The sequence below is a fragment of the Pelophylax lessonae genome (genome assembly GCF_965119305.1).
Source record: "Pelophylax lessonae genome assembly, chromosome: 4".
Classification (NCBI taxonomy): Eukaryota; Metazoa; Chordata; class Amphibia; order Anura; family Ranidae; genus Pelophylax; species Pelophylax lessonae.
In genome coordinates this window covers 78,009,457-78,015,456 of record NC_138771.1, presented here as the reverse complement: position 1 = coordinate 78,015,456, position 6,000 = coordinate 78,009,457, and positions in this window count along the sequence as shown.

The following is a 6,000-nucleotide window of genomic DNA, read 5'->3' as shown; positions in this document are numbered from 1 at the left end:
TCTCGAAGTTCATCGATGGACAGGGTACCCACCCCTCTATGGAGCTTTGATACTTCTAATACTACTTGCTACTAAACTCAATGCCTAAAGCAGAGAGGGGGGATCATTTACCAGCTGAGGACGGCCCATGGGCGTAGCCAAGTTTTTTTTTCTGCCTAGTCCTACTCCTGCAGAAGGTGATATAACTTTATAGTCAGGATTAATGGATCGATGTGTCTGTCGATGAACCCAGAAAAATGGATTTTACGGTGAGTACAAAAATCCTATTTTTTTTGCTAGAAAATTACTCAGAACCCCCAAACATTGTTTTTTAGCAGAGACCCTAGGTAATAAAATGGCGGTAGTTGCAACTTTTTATGTCACACAGTATTTGAGCAGCAATTTTTCAAACTATTTTTTTGGGGAAAAAAAATTTATAAAAAAAAAAACACTAAAGTTAGCCTGATTTTTTTTGTATAATGTGAAGGAGGATGTTACACCGAGTAAATAGATACCTAATATGTCACGCTTTAAAAATGTGCACACTTGTGGAATGGCACCAAACTTCGGTACTTAAAAATCTTCATAGGCGACGATTAAAAATGTTTACAGGTTACCTATTTACTGTTACAGAGGAGATCTTGACCTAGAATTGTGCTCACTCTAACGTTCGCGGCGAAACCTCACGTGTATGTATCCGTTTGCTTCTGCGTATGGGGTCGCTTTAAATTTTTTTTCTCTTTATTCTATTGACGGACACAGCTCCTGATTCTGCTTAACCATTGGGTTATACTGCCCCCTAAAGGAGTAGGACACTAGATAGGAAAAAGCTTGACTATGCCTATGGGCAGTCCCAGGGGGTATACACCCACTCTCAGTTATAGGCACTCAGTTTTTTTCTGCCTAGGCAGCAGTAAGGACCTAGTTCATTGCTGGGATCTCTGGTCCTGGCAATTCTTTTCTTTTTAAATGGAATTTTTTTCAATACTTTGTTCCTGTGTGATCTACGATCAAGTGTCGGACTGGGTGACAAACTAGATAATCTAGATCCTTAGGGTCCTCCCAGTCCAACCAGCAAAGGCATGCAGACCGCAACTCTGTTAAACGTCTCGCAAGTGCGCACAGAACTGGCTTCGGCGCAGTGTTTCCTCCTGGCCGACAGCATGCACATTACGATGGAGTGGTGTTCTGTCCAGAGCGGTGCCCACCCTGTTCCTGGTATGGTAAGTAGCTGTCCCCCCTCTACTTCTAGAGGGTTTTTGGGTGGACGTGAGCCCCTCCCTGGGATGGTGGGACCCCCAAGCCGAGTTCCCCTCCATCCCCTCTAAAGTTTTGGTGGTCACTGTGAGCCTTTAAGCCTCCCTCCCTGGGTGATATTATGAGCTGGCTGTTGCCACATGCTCTTAAGGGGGGGGGGGGCTGGTTGGAGTTGCTGCTGATCGGGCTGCTGACCGGGTTTTCCTGGTGCGCAACGGGGGGTTGAGCCGGGTTCCCTGCCACCTTGGGGGTTGATGACTAGGGCAGGGATGTCCTCTGGGCTAAAAGCAAGAAGAACAAAAAAGGGCGCACCAACCTAGCGCATTATCCTCAATATAAGGCTTTATTTGAATTACATAAAAAATGGCTACTCACAGACGTAGATAAAAGTAAAGCGTATCAAGCTGGATTGCTCAAAAGTCCGTGTTAAGTCCATATAATCGTTCATGATGAGATGACTGACGCGTTTCGAGGCCTAGCCTCTTCCTCAGAGCCACTGTGTCATGACTGTTTCTTTGGTTTAAATAGTAATATAGTGAGGTAGCGACCCAGTCACTCCCCCCAGGTGGGAGTGTCTCCTCCCCCGGGGGAGTGGCTAGAGCACCACCCACCTTCTCTTGTGACATTGTTGATAGTATACAGTGGCATACATCGGTCATGCAAGTACAATACAAGTACTAAAATAGTAGTAGTATTATATACGTGAAATAAAAACATATGCATAAAAACAGTGCAACAAATAAAATTTAGATAAAAACCACCATGAGCAAATGCTAAAAACAAATAAAAATGCTTTCTCAGTGCACTTAAAGTCATTGTAGACGCTCCCTGGACTAACAGTAGGGAGCAGCCAATATAAGTGTTATTTGGTAAATACCCCACAATTATTCTATTACCTTTGCCATCTGCTGTATCCGTCCAGGCTAAAAGCTTGTCTATTCATAATAGTGGTGTTCCACCCCCTCCTCTCCATGTTTTCCCCTTTAATGGTTCCATCATATTGGGGGGGGGGCCCTCCACACTAAATAAGAGGGGTCAAATAGGAGGTAGGAGGCCAATCATGTACTCCATGCCCCCAGCCTGCTTCATTGGACAAGTGGGGCACAGGCAGTAATGGACCGTGGAGCCGATCGGTCATGTTGCACCGATCGCCGGCTCCGTGGAACGCACGCCGCTACCCTACTTCCGGGTTATTGCGTCATGCGTTCCACCCATCATCACTTCCGCCGACGTAACTTCCTGTATCGAGGGAAACAGCGTACGGCGGGGCGGTCCGTCTCCAGGGCAACTCTCTCCGTCTCTGCACTGGCCTGACAGACGCTGACACCGCCCACATTGCACAGCACAACATCCCACCGCATTCTACACAGGCGCTCCCACTCATTCCAGTGCCTAGGTCCCAATAGTGCCACTGTCTCTAATTCAATTGGGGACCATTATGGGCCACTGTATATTTGATGGAACCAAGAAAATAGCATTTACATTTATCCATGTGCACATTTAGCTTACTTCCACCGTAGGTGATGGTGCAGTCCCGTTGCACACGCGTGCGAGCGCACATGCACAACCACGCGCATAGCCCACAAGGAGCTTGCAGGCACATGCACATACGCACACACGTATGTACGCAACATCACATCTGCACAATATCCACATGGATTTAATGGGACCCTTGTCTGATTTAATAAAGGGTCCAACTTGTAGGTTCAAACAAGAAATACATATATATATATATATATATATATATACATATACACATATATATATATACATGTATACATACATACATACATACATCTCACACGTATATCAATATGCTACACTGTGTATCTAAATAGATACTTTATATGGTCACAGTATAGAGAAGATAATTCAAATCAATAAATAGTAGTTAATAAACCAGAGCATATATAGGTGTACAAATGCACCTTCTTTTGGAAAATGACCCAAAGATAGACTATTTAAAAAAGACCTGTCCTCCGGGCAGGGTGAACAGATGTCATTGTTCATTGACAGTCACAGGTTCATGACAACCCCATGAATGTAAGGCTCATTGCAAACTGAATGGGACCATGCTTTTAAAACCCAGGAACCACGTCCATAAACGCCGTTCCGGAATTTTAAACCAAACCAAAAAAGTTATTTTGCTAGAGACTATATATAAAAATGTATAAAAATTATACACTTTTCTATAAAAATTATTGTCAAAATTATTATGAAAAAGCAGAGAAGGGACAGATCGAATGTGCGGTGATCATGGCGCAAACGAGCCATACGACACCCGCATCTGGCCTGAGAATGAAGGATGTATGAGGATCGGTGGGGCCAACCAATAGGTGAGCCCCATTGGTCCTATAGAACCCCATGGATCTCTAGATCCTCATTTATGCCCCCTGGTGCTAAGGACCCCAGGGTGAATATCCAGTAAGATTCTCTTTTGCAGAGTTTCTGGAATCTCACCCCGTCGTCCTGATTTTTACCGATAGCTTCGATTCCAAACACCCTTAACCCTGTTGGGTCTCCATCGTGAAACTGGCAGAAATGGCGAGGTACCGAGTAGTTGTTACGGTCTCTCGGTCCTTCCTTGGGCTTTTTGTTAATTATACTGCACTTATGCTCCCCGAATCTTACCCTCAGGGGTCGTATAGTGCGTCCGATATATAATAGACCACATGGGCAAATTAGGGCATATACAAGGTAGCTGGTGCCACAATTAATGAACTGTTTGATCACGTGGCTTCGCCCATCTGTGCCGGCTTCTTCCTTCTTCCGATGCCACATGAAGGAGCAGGCTCCACAATTTTTGACCCCACACCTGAAGTTACCCTTCTGGTCAAAAGCTGAGAACCAAGGGATGGATGTTGATACCCCTCGGGAGACTTTGGGTTTACGGACCCTACTGGGAGCAATTTGGCTTCTCAGATCCTTTGGTTTTCTAAACACTATTTCCGGTCTTGGTGGCAATACACTTCCCAAGACTGGATCCTGTTTGAGAATTTTCCAATTGCGCTGGATCACGCGTTGGATATCGAAGGCTTTGTTACCGTAGACAGTGCTGAACCTGACTGACCCAATACTCCCAGCCTTAGGGTCTCATGTCCTCTGGGCTCCCTGTGGCGGTTGTTGGGCTGGGGGGAGCGGATAGTTTTGCATCCGTGGGTAGCGCCTCATGCAGCCGCATCCGGCCGAACATTACGGCCGCGGCTTTGCGGCCTACTAGTCGGAAACTACGTGAGGATGGTTGAAGCCACTGCCTCCTGCTAGGGCATCCGCCCTCCCCCCTGCTGCCCTTGGGTGGTCGGGTCCTCGGGGGCTCGCGTCCAATTGGCTGGGCAACAACCGAAATTTAGGCCGTGGCTTGCAGCCTACGGCCTACTAGGCCATGCGGCCGAGTAGGGTGTCTCCACTGGGGGGCGGCCCCAGTGCGTTTAGATAAAACCACCACTCTTCCTTTGGGCATCTGACGGGCTGGGATCCGTAAACTTGCAGCTGGGCCTCCACAACACTTTAGCCCGCTGCTTGCATCCTGCTAGGCCATGTGGTCAGCTTGGCGCCTCCCTTGGAAGGGGTGGCACTGTGGCGCTTAATTTTTTAATCACAGCCTTGCCACCATTATTGTGTGGGGCATCTGCCCCTTTTAGCGCTGCAGGGCTATCAGGGTACCCTGTCTGCGCATCCCCGTCATGGCGGGTGGCCCCTTTTAAAGGGGCTATTTCCTATTATGCCCTCTATGGAGGGCTCGGAGGGCGACCCCCTTGTTTTTTTTGCGGGGTCCAGTAGGTGGTCTATTCATGGGCCCTTGGTCGGCGTCCCCTTTGCGTGATTGCAGTTGGCGACCTCCCCTGACTGTTATGTTTTCCAGGTGAGCTTAGTATATAGCGACCCATGCACCTTGAGTGCTCAGATAGTGAGGATGTTTCCTCTGCACCTCTAGCCACGCATGAAAAGGCGCTGATGGATGCACTTTGTGTTTGTGTCAGTGCGTGACACTTTAAAAAAGAAGGTTGCGGCTGATGCTGCGTCAGAGGTGCCAGTCCCTTTTGGCATCCACAGGCCCTCAAAATCTGCGAGGGTATTCCCTTTTCCACTACTACATATGACTACATTGTCACGAAACAGTGAGGTTGTCCAAAACGCAGTGTTTCCTAATCGCTTTTTGCTTGCTGTGTTCTTATGAGGATTCACTGCATTAAAGGTGGACGGTCCCACCTGTAGTGGACTTGTCGGTCTCAAGGTTAAATAAAGCTGCAATAATTCTGCCCACCATATGTTTGCTGTGGCTGGTTTGGCACTTAGGCTGGTATTTACTATTGCCCTGGGGTCACAAGCTCTGACTGAGTAAGCTAAGCTTTTATGCCGGGACCTGGAGGTGAAACAGCTTCCCCCTCTCTTTGCGGAGCTGGTGGATCAGTTGGTCCAGGGCTACAGTTTATCTGTGATGCCTCTTGGATGCGGCTCCTTTGATTTCTAGGCTGTCTGTATCAGCAGTGGTCCTTCGGCATATTATCTGGCTGAAAAACTGGTCTGCAAACCAGACTTCTAAGAAGGCCTTATCTAATTGCTGGGGATTGCCTGTTTGGAGCTTTCTTGGATGACATTGTTAAGGGTCTCACAGGGGGGAAGAGTACTCTTCTTCCGCAGCCTACCAAGGGCAAGGAGCCCCGTCGTAGACGTGGGCCATTTTCCTCAGGTCATAAGAGGTCTTTTCATCCCTCAGGGTCTCAAGACAAGGGATCTAAAGTCAGGACCTCCCTGGTTTAGGAC